The following is a 26,154-nucleotide window of genomic DNA, read 5'->3' as shown; positions in this document are numbered from 1 at the left end:
TTATACTTCCTAATTGATGCAACACTGAGTCGTGGAAATCCTTAAATACATGATCCCAAATCTAAGGTCAACCATGCCTAACTCTGTACATGTCCCGGAGGAGATATTGAATAATCTCTCAGCCTCGTACTCGTATAGAATTGCAATGAGCTCTAGGGATTCCAAGTGATAAACCCTATTCCTATGTATAGACCTAACCCTTTGGTCAGGGTAGAAGATCCCTAGCCACAATTAAGCCCTACGTGCTAAAATCACTTCAATGCTTCACTCCATTGCACTCGCAACTAAGCCCCAGCGGTAGGTCATCCCTTAGCCCATTCACTCTACTATGGCCTCAAAGAACTCTTGGAACATGGAGGTTGGATAGATCACACCTGAAGGGAAAGGGGATGCTCCGCTACTGATAAGTGCTTGTGCGATATGAATGTGAAGCGTTCATTCTTTATGTCGAGTATTACTTTTCTCGGGTTTTTACACTAATATGTGTGTTTTTATGTTACTTTCGTGCAAGTAGGGTTGTGAGGCCGAGTATGAAGGAAAGAAGCCAATGTGGATCGTAATGCACCAATTTTGGAGGAAATCTTGCTAAGGTTCAAACGCGAAGACATAGGTCGGGTGTGAGATGCTAGAGTGTGTGCCAACCTCCTCATATTCTAGTTTGCACATCCATTTGGAGGGGCACAAGGGCAGTCACACTCGAGCATTCCGACTTATGGACATAGAACAAGAGCTCCACCAACTTGTCTATCATTGAAGAAGACAGTGATCCACGACATGAACGTGTGCCCGTTTGTGTTACCCCAATGAAAGTATGGATTCGAGAAGCTATTCAGGCCGGATCGTATGGCGAGTACTATAGCAAAGACCTGCTCACAACCGGCGAGAGAAAAGCGACAATTCAGAGAATCCACACGGGCAGTGGAAATTATCCACGCCCGTGTGGAAATTCCACATGGGACGTGTGAAAAAAATCCACGAGCCCGTGTAGTCACCGACTCGACCCTATTTAAAAGCCGATTACGCCCGATTTCAGATTCTTTTTCTCCATCTTTTCCCCAACTTGAGAGAGGGCTTCGGCTAGGGTTTTGAGGGGTATTGGCTAGGGTTTTGGAGAGGTTCTACGGCTCTGCATCGCGCGTCGTTTAGAAGAAGGTTATTAGGAGAGCTTTCATCGGCACCGATCCGGCGAGGTGTATCCTAGGCCGGACAAAGGATCCCTTGTGACGAGTAGAGGACTTTCCACAAGACCATCGACACGACCATCGAGGGGGTTTTTCTATGGATTCATTGCTTTTACATTCTATTTCTTTGATTGTATTTAGCTCCATGGAGAGCTAAACCCCTAGTGGGTACTTGGGTATTTGTGAACCCTAGGATGTATTCATTTCATTGAATCTCTTTATTATGCTTTCAATTAATTGATGTTTATTGTGAGTTCCAACCTTGAATGCTTGATTGGATGAACATTTCCCCTAGAGTAACACTAGGGTTGAGAGTTCTTGTTGGTAACCTTGTGAGCGAGTGACACACCACGAGCGTTTGACAAAGCTAGGTTGGAGAGGGTTGAGAGGGTGAGTCGAGAGGTACAGGAGCGTCCCCTTTTCCCTCTGACGTGATGGATTCTACCTCCGTTCCTCGAGTTCTTTGCAGCCATAATAGAGTGAATGGTCTAAGGGATGACCCTCCGCTGGGGCTTAGTTGCGAGTGCAACGGAGTGAAGCGTTTAGGTGATCTTAGTATCTAGGGCTTAATCATGGTTAGGGACCTTCCACCTAGACCAAAGGGTTAGGTCTATAATTAGGAAGAGATTTATGACTTGGAATATCTAGAGCTCATTGCAACTCTATGCGAGTGCGAGGTATTGAAATTTGGGCATAGTTGACCTTAGATTTGGGACTATGTAATGAAGGATTTCCATGACTCACTATTGCATTGATTAGGAAGCATAATAGAGGGTTCTTGCACTTGAAGCGATCATCCTAGGTGGAGCATTATCCGAGTACCCCATCTTTATCGATTGCCTTACCTTCTCCTTTACTCGTGCTCTCTTACTTGTTGATTTTACTTTTGAGAATTGAATCATTGTCACACTTATCATTATTGATTTTTCACATAGCTAATAAGCGGATTAAGTGTTTTTATTCCCTACTCCCTGTGGATTCGATACCTGCTCATCCGGGATTATTACTTCGACAAACCCGTGCACTTGCGGGATATACGCAAGGGGACCTTGTCAACTACCTCTCGACACACCCTCCCAACCCTCTCCAATCTAGCTTTGTCTAACTCTCATTGTGTGTCACTCACTCACAAGAGTTACCAAGAAGAACTCTCAACCTTAGTGTCACTTTAGGGGAGTTGATAAGTGCTTCCTTATGTTGAGAGCATTACTTTCCTCAGTTTTCTACATTAATATGTGTGTTTTTATGTTACTTTTACGCAGGTAGGGTTGTGAGGCCGAGTATGAAGGAAATGGGCCAATGTGGATCATAATGCACCTATTTTGGAGGAGATCTTGTTAAGGTTCAAACGCGAAGACATAGGTCAGGTGTGAGATGCTAGAGTGTGTGCCAACCTCCTCGCATTCGAGTGAGCACATCTATTTGGAGGGGCACAAAGGCAGTCACGCTCGAGAATTCTGACTTATGCATATAAGAACAAGAGCCCCGCCAACATGTACATCATTGAAGAAGCAAGTGATTCACGACGTGAATGTGTGCCTGTTTGCGTTACCCCGATGAAAGTATGGAATTGGGAAGTTAATCGGGTCGAAGACTGTGACAGAGAACTGCAGAAGTACTGTAGCAACACTGTTCACAGACCAGAGAAACAGAGAATACACACGGGCGTGTGGAAATTATCCACGCCTGTGTGGAAATTCTGCACGGGCGCGTGTTCTGTACACGCCCGTGGAGTCGCCCGATTCCAGCCCTATTTAAAGCCGATTCAGCCCCGGATTCGGTATTCTTTTCTCCATCTTTTCCCTAACTTGTGAGAGGACTTCGGCTAGGATTTCGAGGGGTATTGGCCAAGGTTTTGGGGAAGTTCTACGGCTCCGACATCGTGATTCCATTAGGAAGAAGGTTGGTAGGGGAGCTTCGATCGAGGCGTATCCTATACCGGACGAAGGAATCTTTGGACGACGAGTAGAGGACTCTCCACAAGACCATCGACACGATCATCGAGGAGGTTTCTTTATGGATTCATTGCTTTTACATTCGGTTTCTTTGATTGTATTAAGCTCCATGGAGAGCTAAACCCCTAGTGGGTACTTGGATGATTGTGAATCCTAGGATGTATTCGTTTCATTGAACTTCTTTATTATGCTTTCAATAAATTGATGTTTATTGTGAGTTCCAACCTTGAATGCTTGATTGTATGAACATTTCCCCTAGAGTGACACTAAGGTTGAGAGTTCTTGCTGGTAACCTTGTGAGTGAGTGACACACCACTAGCGTTAGACAAAGCTAGGTTCGAGAGGGTTGAGAGGGTGAGTCGAGAGGTACAGGAGCGTCCCCTTTCCCCTCCGACGTGATAGATTCTACCTCCGTTCCTCGAGTTCTTTGCAGCCATAATGGAGTGAATGGTCTAAGGGATGAACCTCCGCTGGGGCCTAGTTGCCCGTGTAATGGAGTGAAGCGTTGAGAGGATCTTAGTATCTAGGGCTTAATTGTGGCTAGGGACCTTCCATCTGGACCAAAGGGGTAGGTCTATATTTAGGAAGAGATTTATCATTTGGAATCCCTAGAGCTCATTGCAACTCTATGCGAGTGCGAGGTGTTGAGATTGTTCGATTTCTCCTCCAGGACATGTATAGAGTTAGGCATAGTTGACCTTAGATTTGGGACTATGTATGTAAGGATTTCCACGACTCACCATTGCATTGATTAGGAAGCATAATAGAGAGTTCTTGCACTTGAAGTGATCATCCTAGGTGAAGCATTATCCGATACCCCATTCTTTATCGATTGCCTTACCCTCTTCTTACTTTTGCTCTTTCACTTGTTGTTTTTATTGTTGAGAATTGAATCAATTTCACACTTATCACTATTGATATTCCACATAGCTAAGAATCAAATTAAATATTTTCACTCCCTACTCCCTGTGGATTCGACCCCACTCACCCGAGATTATTACTTCAACAAGCCCGTGCACTTGCGGGATATAAGCAAGGGGATCTTGTCAAGTTTTTGGCGCCGTTGCCGGGGAGCTAGGCGTTTAGAGATACTTTGCACTTTGTTTTCTTAGCTATTTTACCACACATTCTATTCCATATCATCTTATTCTATCATTTTTCTGATTTTCTTTTTTCTTTTTCTTTGATACAGCTCCAGGTTATGACCCGAGGGAATCCATCAATATTGATTGAAGGAGACCCTGAGCTTGAACGTACACTTCGAAGGAAAGGGAAAGAACCTGTACAAGAACAACCTAATCCAGCTGATTTGGACGTAGAAGGATCTGACAACATGGCGGAACAGAATGAGCAACAATGGACACTATCTGATTATGCCAGACCTTCAGTATTGGGGACACAATCAAGTATTGTGCGTCCCCCAATTACAGCTCAGAATTTCAAGCTAAAGTCGGCATTCATCCATATGCTGCAGCAGTCCGCACAATTCAATGGTTTGCCCGATGAGGATCCAAACAGTCACATAGAGAGCTTCCTCGAGGTGTGTGACATGCTGAAGATCAATGGTGTGACGGATGATGCCATCAAATTGAGAGCCTTCCCATTTTCCTTAAAAGGAAAAAAAGCAAAGCAGTTGGCTACACTCATTGCCTAGGGGCATCAATCACTACATGGGAGGAGATGGTAGAAGCTTTTTCTAGCACGTTATTTCCCTCCCGGAAAAATCAGCCAAGCTTTAGGAATGAGATCTCATCCTTTATGCAATTGGAATTGGAGTCTCTATTTGAGACATGGGAACGGTTCAAGGAACTCCTGCGCAAGTGTCCGCAACACGGATTTCAGGAGTGGATGATTGTTCAAACCTTCTACAATGGGTTGAATGCAGGTACAAGATAACTCTTGGATACGGCGGCAGGAGGTACCTTAGCTAGCAAGACCCCCGACGAGGCTCGTCAATTGATTGAGGAAATGGGGTTAAATAGCTACCAGTGGAACGCGAGGGAGAAGAAAAAGGTGGCCGGTCTCCATGAAATTGATGCGGTAACTTCATTGGCGGCCCAAGTGGAGAGTTTGAGTAAGAAGCTAGATCTTATAGCTTCGAATAGAGTTGTGGTGGAGGACATGCTCCCTCCGATTGCCCAATCATCATTGGTGATGTTTCTTCAGTTGAGAATGTCAACTTTGTAGGTAATGAAATGAGACCTCAAGGGAATCCATACAGCAACACCTACAATTCAGGTTGGAAGAATCATCCCAACTTTTCATGGAGTAATCAAGGACTACAGAAGACCATGGGGCCATCGGGGTTCCAACAACAACAACAAAGCCCCTCAAGTGGAAAACAGAATTTCAGGTTTGGAAACCTGAATGACGGATTTGGAGAAGCACTTGGCTAGATTTGTTCAATCAGCAAATAAAAGATTTGAATAAGTCGAGGCTACACTTCGCAATCACACCGCCTCCTTGCACAACCTTGAAAATCAAGTGTGGCAAATTGCGAAATCTCTTTCCGAAAGGCCACATGGGAGTTTACCAAGCAACACGGAAACCAACCCGAGAGAACATGTGAAGGCGATCGCTTTGAGAAGCGGTCGTGAGGTTGAAGGGAGGCTTCCGAGTGAGAAGCCGAAAGAACACGCACCCGAGGTCATAGAGGTTGACAAGGGAGCAAGCAAGGAGAAAGAGGTGGCACCCCCACCTTTCACGCCAAGAATCCCTTATCCCTCTAGATTGAAGAATGACCAAGGGGATGAACAGTATAAGAAGTTCCTGAGTTTGTTCAAGCAACTCCACATCAACATTCCTTTTGTTGAGGCTTTGGCTAAAATGCCTAAGTATGCGAAGTTCCTTAAAGATCTATTGACCAACAAGAGGAAATTGGAGGAGAGTGCTTCAGTGATACTTGATGCTTCATGTTCGGCGGTGTTACAAAAGAACATGCCGAACAAGAAGAAGGACCCGGGAAGCTTCATTATCCCGTGTAACATCGGCAACTTAGGTGAGGAAATGGCATTGGCGGATTCAGGAGCGAGTTTCAATGTCATGGCATACACTTTTTTCCAAAAGCTAGGTTTGGGTGAGCCTAGGCCTACTCGGATAACTTTACAATTGGCGGACCGAACGGTACGACATCCTAGAGGCATCATTGAAGACGTGCTTGTCAAGGTGGACATGTATATTTTTCCAGTTGACTTTGTAGTGCTAGATGTCGATGAGGATGCAGAGGTACCCTTGATACTTGGGAGACCGTTCTTGCGAACTTCCGAAGCATTGATTGACATGGACGGCGGAGAGCTCACATTCAGAGTCGGAGACCATAAGCTCACTTACCGCCTTGCTGAAGCCATGCGGCATTCTCTCGATTTTGATGACACTTTGTATTTTCTAGACACTACTGATGAAATTGTTGATGAATATATATACAGGAAATGTTCAACCCGGATCCGTATGAAGGTTTGTTCGACCAAGAGGAGAACAATGAAGAAGTACTGATGCTTGGTTCGACTGGAGAGGAAACATCTACCCCGGGAATCTTAAAGAAGGTGCCCCAAAAAATGAAGAGGGCTCAAAGACGCCACCGAAAACGCCCCAAGACTATTGGAGACGTACATGAGCCAAGGGAGTTGGACGAATAATTGCTTGGTGGTCCGAAGCCCGCTAGTACACCCTCTACCCTCAAGAGACTTTGCTCATCATGCTTTCAAGTTATGGGTAAGAGGGCAACCTTCATTCATGAACCCCTGTGAGGTAAGAAAAGATACGTCAAGCTTAGTGACGTTAAACAAGCGCTTCTTGGGTGGCAACCCAAGTGTTTACTGTTTTCGTACCTTTTAGTTTAGTTTGCTTGCATGAATAAATTGTTAAGAGTTGGTGTTTCAATTTTTGAATGCTTATGCTGTGATCCTATTGTGGGTATCTAAAAGAATTCTTTATATATCTTTTGTTGAGAATTGACGAAGTTTGGTCGTTTGAGTTCTATTTTGTGTTTTTATCTGGTATATCTTGCACAATATGGCAGCCTCTGAGTGTGTAAACATGTTCAGGCAAGTTCTGAAGAGCCTGCAGGTTTTTCTAAGTCATCCAGAGAAAACACACGGGCGTGTGGCATTTCCACACGCCCGTGGATGTGTACTGAAAACTCATCCAGAGAGGGCACAGGGGCGTGCGGCTGCCCCTGTGGATGACCATGCGACTGGCGCACGCCCGTGGGTAATTTCCACACGGGCGTGTGCCTTCCTTCAGAGTTGGGCAGATTTTCCCGAGAATACACAAGGGTGTGGACTCGCCCCTGTGGGCGACCTTGTGAACCACGCACGGGCGTGGGTAATTTCTGCATGCCCGTGCGAAACTCTGCAGGTTGCCCCCTCCATCCCGAGAAAACATAGGGGCGTGCTGCCGCCCCTGTGAGTTGAGGCATGTGAATGCCCACTCCCGTGTGGATATTCCGCACGGGCGTGCGGGCAACTTGATATTTTTCTCGGATAACCAGGGAAGCCACAGCGGCGTGAGTCTTCCCCTGTGGGTCTGGCGCACGGGCGTGGGTATTTTCCGCACGCCCGTTTGAGATCAGTCAGAGTCAAGGGAGCATTTTCCCGAGAAGGCACAGGGACGTGTGTACAGCCCTGTGGCGCTCTCGAACTGAGGCACACGGGCGTGGGTAATTTCCACACGCCCGTGGGGATACACAGAATTCCAAGAGACGCGATTTTCTCATTAAAAACCTTGTGATCCGTCTCATTCTTCATCTCCAGTCGCCGAAAAACGGTTCCCGATTATCTTTCCGACACTTCGTCGCTATTTGGAGGAATTTTCTTCGCTAATTTTACCAAATTTCAGACATTTTCATATTCATCTTTTTGGTAATCCTTTTATCCTCTTTTCTTCGCCAATTATGGTTATTCACGGATTGAATACTATTAAATGCGAATTTTCATGCATGATAGATGTGTAGTAAGCATTTAGAAGTGGTTTTAAAGTGAATTGTTAAGATTTGTTGTGCACCCGTGCGGAAATTTCATGCTCTGTAGTTCCACACGGGCGTGGGTAATTTCCACAGGCCCGTGTGGATTTCTGCAGTATATTGTGTTGGAGATTTCTGATTGTTTTCTTCTTTTGTACTACAGATATGGCACCTCGCGCAAAGAAGAACGAAGTGAAGCGCCTCAGACTCACCTCGCCCGAACCGATACATGTGGAATTCTCGAAACCTGAGCATCAAGCTCGCTTCGAGAGACTTTCAGCACTTGGATTTGGTCAGACTTGCTTCGCGGATGTACAAGTGCTTCAAGATATTCATCAGGGTGACAAGTTGATAAATGAGATTGATGAGATACTGGCAGTAGGAAGCTGGAGGAGGCTGCTGACGATTAGTAAGCCAGCTTACCACGCACTGACGCTAGAGGTTTTAGCATCCTTTGAGTTTCGATTGTTGCATGGGAGAGTTGACACAACAGAGGCGATACAGTTTCAGGCATTCAGACATCCATTCTCCATGAGCATCATTGAGTTTTCGATTAGGACGGGCCTGTACGATGCCGTTTATACAGGTACTGTGGAGTATGGCCGACTACCAGTAGACTTTCCAGTGTCAGTCACCCCATATTATGCGTACAGAATTTTGTGTGGACGTGGGGAGTACGAACCAGGATTGTCGAAGGCCTCTAGCTTGTCCCGGTTCAGTTACAGATATGTACACGCAGTCATCAGTAGATCCGTGACAGGTCGAGCAGATAACACAGCCGCTTTGACCAGGCTGGATCTGCTTTTCTTATACTCCATGGCCTGCAATGTACCACTTCACTTAGGGTGCATTTTAGCAGATGTTTTGCAGTACCAGAGTCATTCAACGAGAGTGAGTCTACTATTTGCTGGCCCTTATATCACCAGACTCATTTTGGGAATGGGTTTGGGTGACGCTCTACGTGGAGCTGAGAGGACAGTTGTACCCACTCCTCTTGCATTCGATACGATCAGGATGATGGGGTTGGTATGGAGGTTTGGGCCAGGGACTTACATTCTCACTACAGCTACCGCTGAGACCACCAGGAGCGACGGAAACACTGCACAGGATATCCAGCAGACTCCTCCATCTTCTATAGCACTGGGTGCTTGAGCCTATGACCGTACTGAGAGGCTAGAGACCGAGGTTAGAGAGATTCGGACTGAGATACCGGAGCTCCGGGCTATGCAGTCGACTCAGTACACAGATCTTGTGGCCCGATTCGATTTCCTTCGATATCTCCTGAGACTCAGATCCCCAGTTCCTCCAGCACATACATCCTCGACCCCAGCACCAGAGGACCCACCATGTGCTTCCACTTCCGCAGCAGCAGCACAGGAGCCTGAGCGCAGCACCGACACTTGACTTCTTCCTCTTTACCTTCATGCATTTTACTTTATCTTATTTTCTTATTTTTAGACTTGTTCACTCAGAAAGGACTTTCCTTCTGATTTTATGTTATTTTGCATTATCGAATTGTATTCATTGCTTCATCTTTTATACACTCGAGTTATTTTTGTTTTTCTTGAGCTTCACTGAACCCCCTCGTGTATGCGTACAGATGGTCTTGTCTTCTTGGAAATTGAGACTTAGTCATGGGCACGGCCAAGGTGCTTTGGCACTTGGCCGTGCGAGCTTCACAACCCGTTGGAACACTACTCCCAATGAATTAGCTCCATCAAACGCAACACTAGGAGTCAGGGGAGTATTGTTTTGATTGCTTCTTCCACATATATTTTTCATTGATATACATTATGAGTGAGCTTGCATGTGTACATTGAGGACAATGTACAACTTAAGTGTGGGGGGAGTTTCATAGTGCACACATCATTTCTATTGTTTTTTGTTTTTGATAGATATATGCTCACATACCCAATGGCGGTTCACCCTAGTTGCAATGATTGTATTCTTAAGTTTAGGAAAATTGTTAACATTGAATGTTTTCATGCTCTAGTTCTTGCTTGAATTTTTAGGAATTTTTGCCTGAGTTACACTTAGTGCACTACTCACTCTTTGAACTCTATTGGAAACTCATGTTCGATGTTAAAGGAACTAGTTAGGTTTATTTTCTTGTGCTAAATTAAAAAAAGAAATGAAAATGAAAATGAAAATGAAAAGAAGGAACAAAATAGTTTTATTATTTATTTGAATTGTTGGGCGGAAAGAGCTACCACCTATGACGTATGAAGCTACTCTCACAAGTCGGATACTAGTTATGCCCTAATGAGAGAAAGAGCTATCTCATAGGATGAGTGAAAGCTACCACCCGGGTAGAATGAGCTACCACCTCGAAAGTGTGAAAGCCATCTTAGCGGCCGCTTTGGAAAGGGCTACCTTAGAGGATGTGTGAAGCTACTACCATCTTCTAAAATTTTTATCACTTGTGTAGATAAATAAGTCCCTTGCACTTAGAACTTTGAGGAGTATAACTTGGGGTGTTTTGAGTGAGTTCACACACTTACACAAAATTCGGGTTTGTTATCCTTTTTGGTTCAAGTTTTTAGCTAGAGCATTGATTTTTCGTATTTAGTGTTGAAATTTCCCTTACATGTAGAATGCTATCTTTTGTATACTTTGGTCAACCTAAGGCCAAGCACTTTCAATATTTTCTTCACGGATGCACAGAATGTTTTAATGTTTGCTTGAGGATAAGCAAAAGCTTATGTGTGGGGGAGTTTGATAAGTGCTTGTGCGATATGAATGTGAAGCGTTCATTCCTTATGTTGAGAGCATTACTTTCCTCAGTTTTCTACATTAATATGTGTGTTTTTATGTTACTTTTACGCAGGTAGGGTTGTGAGGCCGAGTATGAAGGAAATGGGCCAATGTGGATCATAATGCACCTATTTTGGAGGAGATCTTGTTAAGGTTCAAACGCGAAGACATAGGTCAGGTGTGAGATGCTAGAGTGTGTGCCAACCTCCTCGCATTCGAGTGAGCACATCTATTTGGAGGGGCACAAAGGCAGTCACGCTCGAGAATTCTGACTTATGCATATAAGAACAAGAGCCCCGCCAACATGTACATCATTGAAGAAGCAAGTGATTCACGACGTGAATGTGTGCCTGTTTGCGTTACCCCAATGAAAGTATGGAATTGGGAAGTTAATCGGGTCAAAGACTGTAGCAGAGCAGTGTAGCAGTACTGTAGCAACACTGTTCAAAGACCAGAGAAACATAGAATCCACACGGGCGTGTGGAAATTATCCACGCCCGTGTGGAAATTCCACAGGGGTGTGTGACATCATACACGCCCGTGCAGTCGCCAGATTCCAGCCCTATTTAAAGCCGATTTCAGCCCCGATTTTGGTATTATTTTCTCCATCTTTTCCCCAACTTGTGAGAGGACTTTGGCTAGGGTTTCGAGGGGTATTGGCCAAGGTTTTGGGGAAGTTCTACGGCTCCGACATCGTGATTCCATTAGGAAGACGGTTGGTAGGGGAGCTTCGATCGAGGCGTATCCTATACCGGACGAAGGAATCTTTGGACGACGAGTAGAGGACTCTCCACGATCATCGAGGGGGTTTCTTTATGGATTCATTGCTTTTACATTCGGTTTCTTTGATTGTATTAAGCTCCATGGAGAGCTAAACCCCTAGTGGGTACTTGGATGATTGTGAACCCTAGGATGTATTCGTTTCATTGAACTTCTTTATTATGCTTTCAATAAATTGATGTTTATTGTGAGCTCCAACCTTGAATGCTTGATTGTATGAACATTTCCCCTAGAGTGACACTAGGGTTGAGAGTTCTTGTTGGTAGCCTTGTGAGTGAGTGACACACCACGAGCGTTAGACAAAGCTAGGTTGGAGAGGGTTGAGAGGGTGAGTCGAGAGGTACAGGAGCGTCCCCTTTCCCCTCCGACATCATAGATTCTACCTCCGTTCCTCGAGTTCTTTGCAGCCATAATGGAGTGAATGGTCTAAGGGATGAACCTCCGCTGGGGCCTAGTTGCGCGTGCAATGGAGTGAAGCGTTGAGAGGATCTTAGTATCTAGTGCTTAATTGTGGCTAGGGACCTTCCATCTGGACCAAAGGGGTAGGTCTATATTTAGGAAGAGATTTATCACTTGGAATCCCTAGAGCTCATTGCAACTTTATGCGAGTGCGAGGTGTTGAGATTGTTCGATTTCTCCTCCGGGACATGTATAGAGTTAGGCATAGTTGACCTTAGATTTGGGACTATGTATGTAAGGATTTCCACGACTCACCATTGCATTGATTAGGAAGCATAATAGAGAGTTCTTGCACTTGAAGTGATCATCCTCGGTGAACCATTACCCGAGTACCCCATTCTTTATCGATTGCCTTACCCTCTTCTTACTTTTGCTCTTTCACTTGTTGTTTTTATTGTTGAGAATTGAATCAATTTAACACTTATCACTATTGATATTCCACATAGCTAAGAATCAAATTAAGTATTTTCACTCCCTACTCCCTGTGGATTCGACCCCGTTCACCCGGGATTATTACTTCGACAAGCCCGTGCACTTGCGCGATATAAACAAGGGGATCTTGTCAGGAGTATTCATACAATCAAGTCTCCAAGATTGGAACTCACAATAAACATCAATTGATTGAAAGCATAATAAAGAGGTTCAATGAAACGAATACATCCTAGGGTTCACAAATACCCAAGTACCCACTAAGGGTTTAGCTCTCCATGGAGCTAGATACAATCAATGAAATTGAATATATAAACAAAGCATCCATAGAAAACCCCCTCATTAGTCATGGCGATGGTCTTGTGGAGAGTCCTTTACTCGTCCTAATGGTCCCTTTGTCTGACCTAGGATACATGATAAGTGCTTGAGTAGACATATTTTTATATATGTTTTACATGCATTGAGCATCATTTTTACTGTGGTTTATGTCTCATATTGTGTATTTGGTGTTCTTTTATGCATATAGGTTGTGAATGCCTTGAAGAGTAAAAAAGAAGCAAAGATAGGCTATAAAGACACAATGTTGGTAGTTCTTGTTCAATTCAAGGACCAAGACACGAGAGAAGTTCAAAAACGTGGACATGTGTGCCAACTTCCAAGAAGATTCAAGTCAATTCACTATTTGGAAGGGCACAAAGGCAGCCACATCTTCATATTCCTTCTCTTTGTGAAGATTGCAAGACCTCTCAAAGATACGTCGATGAAGAAAAGTTTTATAGCCTACCACAAGGAGGTGTGCCCGGACATTTGGCCTCAAGAGAAGAGTGTTTGGACCGCGTTTCGTGAAAAGTACTGTAGAAATCTTATTGTAGCAACTTCACTGTAATAGTACTGTAGCAAAATTACTGTCCACCCGCGTGGAAATTCTTGCAGCCCACGCGGGCGTGGGAAAATCCACACGGGCGCGTGAGGGCATGTGACAGACGCGATCTAAGGCCTATAAATAGCCGTTTTGCCCTATTCTTTCTCATCTTTTGTGCGGCTCTTGAGGGGTGAGACGGCTAGGGTTTGGAGAGGAGGTCTTTGCAGATTTAGAGGCGCTTTGTCACCAACTTTGATCGATTCCTCCTCCGTCATAGCATCAAGGAAGCCACCGGTGAACCTAGCTTCGGAGTGGGTCCTTCAAGACGTCGAAGCTCTCCATCAAGGCTATCAGTTCATATATAAGGGGGTTTATTTCTATGGTTTTAATGTACTTTCATTCATTGATGGTGTGTTTTGTATGTTTCTCCATGGAGAGCTAAAACCCTAGAGGGTATTTGGGCTTGTGAAGCCTAGGATTCTCATCTTTTGTGGATTTTCTTAGTGTTTCTATTTAATCCGAGTTTGATTAAGTTTTAATCTTGTATTCTCATTGCTTGCTTGTTTAATTAATCCTTGTGGTTGATTGGATTTGCATGATTTGTTACTTTGATGTGAGAGAGGTCTCCATTAGAGTTAGAACTTCAAGGTTAAAGAGGGTTGAGAGGGTGAGTCATGAGATAGTGGAGTGTCCCCTCTCCCTTCCGATTGAGTGTATTCTATCTCCGTTCCTTAGGCTCTATGCAACCATATTTAGTGTGAGGCATGAGATTGAGAGATTTCTCCGCCGGGACCTTGTAGGGGGTTAGGATCCTTCGCCGGGAATTAGGGTTGGATCAATCTTTAGGAATCGGATACACCTCTTGGAATCCCTAAGGTGCTTTGCAGTCATATGTGGTGTGAGGTGTTGAGATTGAGCGATTTCTCCACTGGGACCTCGTACTGGACTAGTATCGGTGATCGGGAGGTCGGATCCGATTATATTTGGATTTCCACGACTTAACTTACTCATCATAGAAACACTTTGCTTATTCGGTACCTAATACCTGAATCCTAGGGGGAGCATTGCCCGAATACCCCATTTTTACTGATTGAGATCTCCATCCATTTAACCCTTGCATAATTGTCTCCGGTATTCATTTCTTCGCACATTAGATCACCACACCTTTCCATTTATCATTAGGTTAGAAACCAGAGAAGAAGTTAGTACTAGTAGCCCTGTTCCCTGTGGATTCGACTACCCACTTACCGCGGTAATTATTACTTCGACACCAGTGCACTTGCGGTCTACACACATATTCGGACGCGTGTCAATACACCTCTCTGGATCGGTGCTGATGAAAGCTCTCCCACTAACCTTTTTCCAAAAGGCGCATGATATCGGAGCCATAGAACCTCTCTAAAGCCCTAGCCAATACCTCTCAAAACCCTAGCCGCCATCCTCTCTCAAGTTGGGGAAAAGATGGAGCAAAGAATGCTGAAATCGGGGCTGAAATCGGCTATTAAAGGGCTGGAATTAGGAATCCACATGCCTATGTGGGCGCCCCTGTGGATTTTTCACACGGGCGTGTGGAATTTCCACACGCTCATGTGGATTCTATGTTTTTCTATTTTCTCGGCCGGCTGTAAATAGTGATGCTGTAGTATTTTGCTACAGTGTTTTCTACAATACCCTACTATAGTACCGGCCTGAAATACTCCCAAATCCATACTTTTATCGAGGTAACGCAAACGGCCACACATTTACGTCGTGGATCGCCTTGCTTCTTTAATAACGAATATGTTGGTGGAGATCTTGTTCTATATGCACAATTCAGAATGATTGAATGTGACTGCCCTTGTGCCCCTCCAAATAGTTATGCTAACTCGAGTATGAGGAGGTTGGCACACATTCCTGCTTCTGGAACCTGACCTATGTCTTCGTGTTTGAACCTTAGCAAGATTTCCTCCAAATTAGTGCATTATGACCCAGATTGGCTTCTTTCTCTCATAATCGGCCTCACAACCCTAACTGCATAAAAGTAACATAAATACACCAATATTAGCATTAAAACCCGAGAAAAGTAATGCTCAACATAAGGAAAGAATGCTTCACATTCCTATCGCACAAGCACTTATTACTATACAAATTACCTTATACCCTTCCTGAATTGCCTATAAAGTCTACTTGTTCAGGCGGGCCTAAAGCAGAAATCGAAATAGAACAATCAGACGGCATACGTGAACCCCCACAACCATCACAACTTGTGATAGTAGCCACCCTTGGTGAAGTCAATGTATCCAATTTCATGCTCAACGCCTCTACTTGGGCTGCTACGGATGTCACCGCATCAATTTCATGGATTCCGGCCACTTTCTTCTTTTCCCTTGCATTCCATTGGTAGCTATTCATGGCCATTTCCTCTACCAACTGTCGGGCTTCTTCAGGGGTCTTGTTCCCCATTGTACCTCCTGCAGCGGCATCTAGAAGTTGTCTTGTGCTTGGATTCAACCTGTAGTAAAAGGTCTGAATGATCATCAATTCGGAGAATCCATGCTGTGGGCACTTCTGCAAAAGATCCTTGAATCGCTCCCATGTCTCAAACAAGGGCTCGAGCTCCATCTGAACAAACGATGATATCTCATTTTAAAGCTATAATGATTTCCCCTTAGGGAAGTACCATACAGGAAAAGCTTCGACTATCTCATTCCATGTCGTGATGGATGCTCATGGTAAAGAGTGAACCACTACTTTGCTCTTCCTTTAAGAGAGAATGGGAAAGCCCTCAATCATAAAGCATCATCCGTAACACCGTTGATCTTCAGCATGTCACAAACTTCCAAGAAGTTTTGAATATGGTTGTTTGGATCCTCATCAGCCAAACCATTGAACTATGCAGACTGTTGTATCATCTGGATGAATGCCGACTTCAGCTCAAAATTCAAAGCTGTAATCCAGGGTCGCTTAATGCTAGATTGTGTCCCTAATACTGACAGTGTTATCTGCTATTTATTCTGTTCTGCCATGTTGTCATATCTTTCAACTTCTATTTTAGCTAGATTCGACGGTTCTTGTGTAGGTTCTTTACCCTTTCTTCTGAGTGTACATTCAAATTCAGGATCACCTTTAATTAATATCAAAGCGTTCCCTCAGGTCATAACCTAGAGCTGCACCAAAAGAAAGAAAACAAAATTAGAATAATGATAGAATAAGAAGATATGAAATAGAATGAATGATGAATAGCTAAGATAGCAAAGTGCAAAGTATCTCTAAATGCCTACTCCCCGGCAACGGTGCCTAAAACTTGACATCGCCACTTGCGTGTGACCCGCAAGTGCACAGGTTTATCGAAGTAATAAATCCCAAGTGAGTGGATATCGTATCCATAGGGAGTAGGGAATAAAAATACCAAGATTTCTATCTAACTTAGCAAAGACCGAATAATGATTTTGCTGATAAAATGTAATGAAAACAAAAATAAAAGAAACAAGAAAGAGAAAAACACAAATATATAAAAGGTAAGGCAATCGATAGAATAGAGTACTCAGATATTGTTCCACCTAGGACAATTGCTTCAAGTGTAAAATTAATAATTATATTTCCTAATTGACGTTTAATGAGTCGTGGAAATCCTTAAACACACGGTCCCAAACCTAAGGTCAACCATGACTAACTCTATATTATGTCCCGGCAGAGAAATCGATTAATCTCAACACCTCACACTATGTAGAGTTGCATGACAATATAGGGATTCCAAGTGATAAACACTATTCCAATGTATAGATCTAACCCTTTAGTCCAGGTGAAAGACCACTACTCGCAATGAAGCCCTGGGTGCTAAAGTCACTTCAACACTTCACTCCATTGCATGTACAACTAAACCCCAGCGGAGGTCATCCATTAGCCCATTAACTCTACTATGCCCGCAAGAACTCTTTGAATGTGGAGGTAGGATAAATCACATCGGAGGGGAAAGGGGACGCTCCGCTATTACTCTACTCACCCACTCGACCCTCACCAATCTTACAATGTTTAACACTCATGGTGTGTCACTCACTCACAAAGGTTACCAATGTAGACTCTTAACCCTAGTATTACTCTAATGGAGAAATCATGCAACAAGCATTCAAGATTGAAACTCAATTGAAGACATCAATTAAGGAAAACATAATAGAAGATTAATGAAACAAATACATCCTAGGGTTTATAAATCTAAGTACCCACTAGGGGTTTAGCTCTCCATGGATCTAGTTACAATCAACAATGAAATCGAATGTAAAAAAAAAGTAATCCATAGAAAACCCCCTCAGTATTCGTGTTGATGGTCTTATGGAGTAGCCTCGTCTTCTCCAAAGGTCACCTTGTCCGGCCTAGGGCGCACCTCGCCGGATCAGTGCCGATGAAAGCTCCGCCAATAACCTTCTTCCAAGCAGAGCACAGTGTCGAATCCGTAGAACCACTCCAAAGACTTTCCAAAAGCCCCTCAAAACCCTAGCCAATGGCCTCTGAAAAGATAGGGAAAAGTTGGAGAGAAGGATGAAAGATGGATCCCAAAATCAGGCTTAATCACTGCTTAAATAGGGCTGGAATCGGGCATCCACACACACCTGTGGATTCTCCACACGGGCCTATGGAATTTCCACACAGGTGTGGGAAATTTCCAAAATTTCACCAAATAGTGTGTTCACGATCTACTTTTGGCTTCTTTTCTTAATACTTAGCTTCACAACCCTAGATGCGCAAAAGAACACAAATACACATGTGTTAGCGCTTAAACTTGATAGAAATAATGCTCATCAAAAGGAAAGAATACTTCACATTCTTAACACACAAGCACTTATCAGTGATGCAACCTAGTGGTCTCAGCCTATTCCTAAGACACAACCAGCGCAGATGGAGACAGAGGCACCTCCTGCAGCACAGGAGCCACCACTAGTGCCGATCTTTTCTCTGACTCAAACCCATGATCATTTAAAGAGGCTCGAGAGTGTTGTGGGGGTGTTACAGGCTGATTTGGCTGAGGTTCACGCTACATAGGCCGTGAACCACACTGAGGTGATGGCATGTCTTGACACTTTATAGCAGCTACTCAAGCGAGACGTGATCTCACCATTTGTCATGAGACCCCGAGCTCTACCAACACCTCCAGCATCACTAGCAGCACCACCATCACCATTAGTAGCACTAGCAGCATCACTAGTAGCAGTACACCTAGATGAGCAGGACACCGACACTTGAGGCATCATTTTATTTCTTTGTCTTTATGTTTTGTTACTTTATTTTTGCATTTTATTTGGACTTGTACCACTCAAAAAGGATTTTCCTTATGAGTTTATCTTTTTATTTTCAATTATTTTAAGTTGTATTTCAGTTTCATATCTTTATAGACTTGATTTTTTTTTATTTTGTTTTTGTTGAGGTTTACTGAATCCCCTTTGTGTGTCTCTGCAGATGGTCTTGTGAGTCTTGAAATTGAGGAATAGTCATGGGCACGATCATGTAGCTTTTCACATGGCCGTGTGTGCTCCACATCCCGTTGGAACTCAACTCTTAATGAATATAGCTCCATCAAACATACCATTAAGAGTTTAGGGGAGTATGGTTTCAATTGCCAATCTCCACACATTTTTTATTGTTATACTTCTTTAATGTTCTTGCATGCATACATTGAGGGCAAAGTACGTTTTAAGTATGTGTGTGTGTGTCTGTGTGTGTGGGGGAGGGGGGGAGGGGGAGTTCACATTACATATGTTCTATACCTATGTATTCGTTGTTTATGCTCATGTAACCAATGGTGCTTCACCTTATTTGCAATGATTGTATCTTGAGTTTAGGATAATGTTTTACATTGAATATTATCATGCTCTAGTTTACTTTCATTTTTAGGAATTTTTGCCCGATTACCATTTGTTGCACTACACACTCATTAAACTTTGTGGAAACTCAAGTTCATCATTTCAGGGACTATTTTAGTGTGTTTCTTGTTTTAACTTCCTTGAAAAAATATGGAAAGGAACAGAAAAGAAAAAAAACACATGTGTTTATGTTGTTCTGCATTGGGTGTGGAAAGAGCAACCACCTATGAAATATGATGCTACTCTCATAAGTCAGATACTAGTTATGCCCTAATGAGAGAAAAAGCTATCTCATGGGATAAGTGAAAGCTACTACCCCGGTAGAAAGAGCGACCACCTCGAAAGTGTGAAAACCACTATGGCGGCAGCCTAGGAAAGTGCTACCTTAGAGGATGTGTGAAGCTACTACCTTTTCTTATTGTATATAAATAAGTCCCTCTTAACAAGAACTTTGAGGAGTATACGTTGGGTTGACTTGAGTGAATTTACATACACTTAAACAATATTGGGTTGTTGTCCTCGTTGATTCGAGTTTTTAGCTAGAGCATTGATTTCTCTTATTCCTTGTTTGAATTCTTCCTTACTTGTAGAATACCTCTCTTGCATGATTTTGGTGAACCTAAGGCCACGCACTTTCAAGTTTCCTTCTTATATGCTTGAATGTTTTATTTTTGCTTGAGGACAAGCAAAAGCTAAAGTGTGGGGAAGTTTGATAAGTGCTTGTGTATAAGTAATATGTAGTATACTTTTCTTACATTGAGCATTACTTTTATCAGATTTTATCGCTCATTCATGTGTATTTGTGTTTTTTTGTGCATTCAGGGTTGTGGAGACAAATTTAGGAGAAAGAAAGCTAAAGTAGATCATGGACGCGATTGTTGATGAAGTTCTTGGATCGAACAAAGGTGAAGATACAAGTTATGCTCAAAGATATGTGGGTGTGTGCCAACCTCCATTGCGCTCAACTGAATACACAAAGTGGAGGGGCACAAAGGCAGTCACACTCATATGTTTTGACTTGTGCAACATTGTCAAAAGCTTCATCAAAGTGGTTTCATTGAAGACGTGACGTAATCTACCACATGGATGTGTGCCCATTCATGCAGCTTCGATGAAAAAAGTGGATTCATGAGCATTATAGTGAAGAAAAGAAGTTATGGAAATCCACACGACTGTGTGGAAATTCTACACGCCCATGTGGATGCCCGACTCCAGCATTATAAATACTGCTTTGAGAGTTCTTTTTGGATATGCTGGCGGCTAGAGTTTGGAGAGGCTTTTGCTAGGTTTTTGGAGCGATCCTATGGTATTCCACATTGATTTCCTTTGAAGGAGAACTATTAGGGGAGCTTTCGTAGGCATCATTTCGGTGAGGTGCCCTAGGTTTGACAAGGGAACCTTTGGAGAAGACGAGGAGGGTCCACAAAACCATCAATATGCACTACAAGGGGTTTTTCCTATAGATTGCATGCATTTACTTTTGATTTCATTGTTGATTGTGTATTACTGCATGGAGAGCTAAACCCCAGTGGGTGCTTGGACATGTAAACCCTAGGATGATTTTCTTTCATTAACTCTTATTATGTTTCTTTAATTGATGTTTTTAATTGAGTTTTAACCTTCAATGCTTGTTGAACTGATTTTCCCTTAGAATGACACTAGGGTTGAGAATCTGTCTTGGTAATTCTTATGGATGAGTGACACTTCATTAGGGTTAGACAAAGCAAGGTTAGAGAGTGTCGAGAGGGTGAGTCGAGAGGTAGCAGATCGTCTCCTTTCCCTTCCGATGTGATTTATCCTACCTCCACATTCCAAGAGTTCATTGTAGTCATGATAGAGTGAAGTGCTAAGAGACAAACTCCACTAGGGCTTAGTTGCATGAGCAATAGAGTGAAGTATTGAAGTAATCCTTAGTACTGTGGCTTAATCGTGACTAGGGGTCTTTCACCTGGACCAAAGGTTAGATCTAAATTAGGGAATAGGGTTTTTCACTTGGAATCTCTAGAGCTTCAAGCAACCCTTCACAGTGTGAGGCATCGAGAGTATCCTATTCTGCCTGGGAATAGTGTAAGGGTTAGTGATGGTTGACCTTAGTTTGGGACCGTCTGTCTTTGGATTACCATGACTCATTAAACTTCAATTAGGAGGCCTAATAATTAGTCTTGCACTTGAAACAATAGTCCTAGGGTGAGCAATGTCTGGGTACCCCATCATCATATTGATTACCTCTCCTTATTTCTATTCCATTCTTTTCTTTTTCTTTATTTTTATTTGCGTTGATACTGTTCACTCAAATCATGAATTGGTTAACTCGATAGCTAAATAGAATCAATACTTGCATTCTGATAACTATTCCCTGTAAATATGACTACCCACTCACCGAGGTACTTTATTACTTTGATAATTTGTGCACTTGTAGTGCACACACGCAAGGGGTATGTCAGGTATGCATGATTTGTTTGACTTGGTCAGAGGAAAATCTCCATTAGGGCTAAAACCTTAAGATTGAAGAGGGCTGAGAGGGTGAGTCATGAGATAGTGGAGTATCCATTTCTCTTCCGATTTAGTACATTCTATCTCCATATTCCCTAGGTTTTATGCAACTATATTTGGTGTGAGGTGCTGAGATTGAGAAATTTCTTCACATGACCATGTAGGGGGTTAGAGACCATCCACCTAGAAGTAGGGATAGGTCTATCCTTATGAATTGGATGTACTCTTAGGAATCAATAGAGTCTATTGCGGTCATATGTGGTGTGAGGTGTTGAGACTGAGAGATTTCTGCACCAAGATCTCGCACGGGACTAGTATTAGTGATCTAGAGACAGGGACCGATTATTCTTGGATTTCATCGACTTGATTAACTCGGTTTAAAAATACTTTGTGAATCTTCCACTTAATGTTAAATCCTAGGAGGAGGGTATACCTCGAGTACCTCATTTTTATTGATTAAGAATTCCCTCATTTTTACTCTTTCTTGTTTGCTTGTAACATTCATATTGTCATGATCAAGTTCGTTTCATCATATTCTTGGTTCTGACTAGAAAATTTAGAAGTAGTCATTACTAATACTTTCGTTCATTATGGATTTAACTACCCGACCTGTTGGGTACTTTATTACTTCGACACCCTCGCACTTGCGGTACATGCATGTAAGAGATGTATTAGGATTAAAGTTTAATATCCTTTTGAAAGTGGCTAAGGACCATATTGTCATCAGATTCCATAGTGGTGCCAAGCACTTTGAATCAGTTTGAAGAGGTTAAGAAGGTTCATCAATGTTTTGGTCTACGTAAGAGGATCTAGAAAGAACGTTGACAACTTTCTCCATAATCATCAAGTGGCAATCATCATTATCCATCTGCATCATAGTTGGCAACAGCTTGACGGTGGCGATAAGGATGGGATTTAGTAAGGCCTCAGTTTGATGATCAAGATCCGAAGGGACATCCTCTTCAGTTTCCAATGGACAACTGATCTTTTTCCCAAGACAAGAACTTTTGTCTACATCACTGAAGGGGCTGAGGGAAATAACGTTATTGTGGATGTCATAGTGAACAAAGTTAGGCATCGATTCTCGATAAGAAAAAGAAATGTTACCAATAATGAATGGAATGACATGTAGATTCATGAGGGCATCATTCAAGGGACCTGGAGAGGATTTCAAATTAATTGCATGTCCTTCTCCCAGAGTAGGCTCACTACTTGTCATATATATATGTGAGGGTTCCCAACATAAGCGAATGAAGTCCATGCAGAAAGCCATATGTTGGATATTGAAGGGTCACTATTCTGGCAAACTGAGGCCACTTTCATGGCTTTTACCACGGGCATCGCATCGCCGAAATCTTCTGCTTTGGTTCCGAAAAGTTAGCCAAGGTCCAAAGTCTCCCTCACTTTCAAAAGGTTGTGGAAGAGTGGAGAGCATCACAACAATGCCATCCTATTCTTTCCCAAACTCATCAATCTGCATATATGGGCAAGTATGCACTAGTCCTGGGACCACTTGTTCTAGGGGCATATGCTATCAAGATTATCGATAATTACTGGAGAATGAATAGTGTGCTTTACCATGTCTGATTCTACCACATCTATAACAAAAATAAGGCAATTTTTTCATATAAAACTAGAGGTACGCTGTTCAAGAGGTTGGTAGCGATTAATCTCTAAGCAAACACAAGAAAACTTTGCTCTTGAATAATAAAAGATATGCTCATCAACTTTAAGAACATATCTGAACTGGGTACCACTCAACTCTATGATGTCTCCTCCCCAGAGCTCCATAGTTAAATGGTAAATCTATATCTATACTACGGCCATCGAGAGCTTCTTGAATGCCAAGTGGCATGACCCTTGCTGACACACTCCTTGCGTGTGTGTGCCACAAGTGCACGGGTTGTCAAAGTAATAAAGTACCCCAGTGAGTGGGTAGTCATATCCACAGGGAATAGTTGTTAGGAAGCTAGTAGTGATGCTATTTAGATAACAAGTGAAACAATTTGTGATTTTAGTGAACAATATCAATACAAATGAAATAAAAAAAAAAGAGAAAAGAAACACAAAAGGAGTAAGGAGAGGTAATCGATAAAAAGATGAGGTACCTGGACATTCCTCACCCTAGCACTATTGCTTCAAGTGAAAGAGTAATTATTATACCTCTTAACTGAAGTTTAATGAGTCATGAAAATCGAAAGACACACGGTCCCAAACCTAAGGTCAGCCATGACTAACCATTACAATATGGACGGTGAAAAGAGATGCTCTCGATGCTTCACACTGTGCAGGGTTGCATAAAGCTCAATGGACTCCAAGTCATAAACCCTATTCCCTAGTATAGAACTAACCCTTTGGTCCAGGTGAAAGACCGCTAGTCACAATTAATCCCCAGAGCTAAGGATTACTTCAACACTTTACTCTGTTTCTTGCACAACTAAGCCCCAGTGGAGTTTGTCTCTTAACACTTCACTCTATCATCACCACAAATAACTCTTCGATTGTGGACGTAGGATAAATCACGTCGAAAGGGAAAGGGGACATTCCGCTACATCTTGACTCACCTTCTCGACCCTCTCCAACTTTGCTTTATCTAATCCTAATGGAGTGTCACTCATCCATAAAGATTACTAAGAGGGATTCTCAGCCTTAGTACCATTCTAAGGGAAAATCAATATAACAAGCATTCCAGGTTGGAACTCAATTAAAACATCAAGTAAAGAAGCATAATAAAAGTCAATGAAACAAAATCATCCTAGGAATTACAAGTCCAAGCACCCACTAGGGGTTTAGCTCTCCATGGAGCTATACAAAATCAAAATTTAAATCGAAAGTAAATGCAAGCAATTTATAGATAAAATACAGTTGTAGTCCGTATCGATGGTCTTGGTGAGCCACCTCGTCTTCTCCAAAGGTTCCCTTGTCCAGCCTAGGGTACATCTCACTGAATCGATACCGATGAAAGCTCCCCCAATAGCTTTCTTCCAAAGGAACGCGATGTCGAAGGCCATAGAACTGCTCCAAAAACCTAGGCAATGCCTCTCGAAATCCTAGCCACGAGCGCCTCCAAGGATTGGCAAAAGATGGGGATAAGATCCTTTCATAACTCTCCAAACGCGCTATTTATAGGGGCTGAAATCAGGTATCCTTATGTCGTATGAAATTTCCACACGGCCGTGTGGATTTTCAGAAATCCATTTTCCACGAGCTGTGAATAGTAATGCTATAGTAATTTTGCTACAATGATTTGCTATAGTAAACCGCCATAGTACTTCTCCAAAATGCTCCCGATTCCACTCTTTTCATCGAGGCCACCTGAATGGGCACACATCCATGCAGTAGATCATGTTGCGTCTTCAATGAAACCACATTGACGAAGCTCTTGCTAATGTTGCACGAGTCAGAACAAATGAGTGTGATTGCCTTTGTGCCCCCTCCACTTTGTGTATTCTCTTGAGTACAATGGAGGTAGGAACACACCCATATGTCTTTGAGCACAACTTGTGTCTTCATCTTTGTTCGACCTAAGAACTTTGTCATAATCACATCCACAATCTACTTTTGCTTTCTTTCATCCAACTTTATCTCCATAACCCTACATGCACAGAAAAACACAAATACACACGAATAAGTGATAAAATCTGATAAAAGTGATGCTCAATGTAAGAAAAGAATACTTCATATTAGTTATACACAAGCACTTATCAATCATGTTCAGCCAATCATCTTCAAGTTCTTGAATATTCATTTACTCATAAATGATACTCTTCAAAATCTTCTTTGCTGCTTTGTAATGAACTTATCCACCAGTCTTCTCTGTAATCTTTTTCATAATATGCCAAAGGCAAAAAAGGTGATGAGAATTTGGGAAGATGGTCCTAACTACAACTTGAATAGCCATGCACTAATCAGTAATTATAGTGTTAGGTGCCTTGCCTGACATGCATTTTAACCAAGTTCTAAACAACCAAATGTAGGTTTTTGTATCTTACTTTGACAGTAGACCGCATCCAAATAATACAGTTTTTCCATGTTGATTTACACCAACAAATGGAGCAAATGGTATATCATGCTTATTTGTTAAGTATGTTGTGTCAAAAGATATGACATCACTAAAAGCTTCATAAGCTGCTACAGATCTTGCATCTGCCCAAAATACATTTCTTAGTCGGCCTTCCTCATCTATATCAATCAAATGGAAAAAATTTGGATTTCTCCTTTGCATGTGAGAAAATTAATTCCCAAGTGCTTCAGCATCTACAACTCAGCCTGAATTGTCTTTCTCTTGCAATATAATTTTGACAATATTTTTCTAAATATGTCAAATTTTCATGTCCATCAATTTCAACAGCTAAGGAATGAAAGTTCTTGCTCAAACCTATACCTACTTGGTCATTTAGTTCAAGTCTCCTTTTCACATATATATCTATTTATCTGTTGCATTTCT

General features: G+C 42.5%; 2 non-coding genes across 2 annotated transcripts; one reads left to right on the top strand and one right to left on the bottom strand.

Moving 5' to 3' along the window:
* Nucleotides 1-4,867: 4,867 nt before the first annotated feature.
* Nucleotides 4,868-4,974, bottom strand: LOC120250774. The gene has a single exon (XR_005533112.1). It is a non-coding gene; the product is annotated as a small nucleolar RNA R71 (small nucleolar RNA).
* A 10,933-nt stretch (nt 4,975-15,907) lies between these two features.
* On the top strand, nt 15,908-16,013 carry LOC120250799. Its single transcript, XR_005533135.1, has one exon. It is a non-coding gene; the product is annotated as a small nucleolar RNA R71 (small nucleolar RNA).
* Nucleotides 16,014-26,154: the final 10,141 nt, after the last annotated feature.

Source organism: Dioscorea cayenensis, chromosome 19, assembly GCF_009730915.1.
Source record: "Dioscorea cayenensis subsp. rotundata cultivar TDr96_F1 chromosome 19, TDr96_F1_v2_PseudoChromosome.rev07_lg8_w22 25.fasta, whole genome shotgun sequence".
NCBI classification, from domain to species: Eukaryota; Viridiplantae; Streptophyta; class Magnoliopsida; order Dioscoreales; family Dioscoreaceae; genus Dioscorea; species Dioscorea cayenensis.
This window is presented reverse-complemented; position numbering and strand designations above follow the sequence as displayed.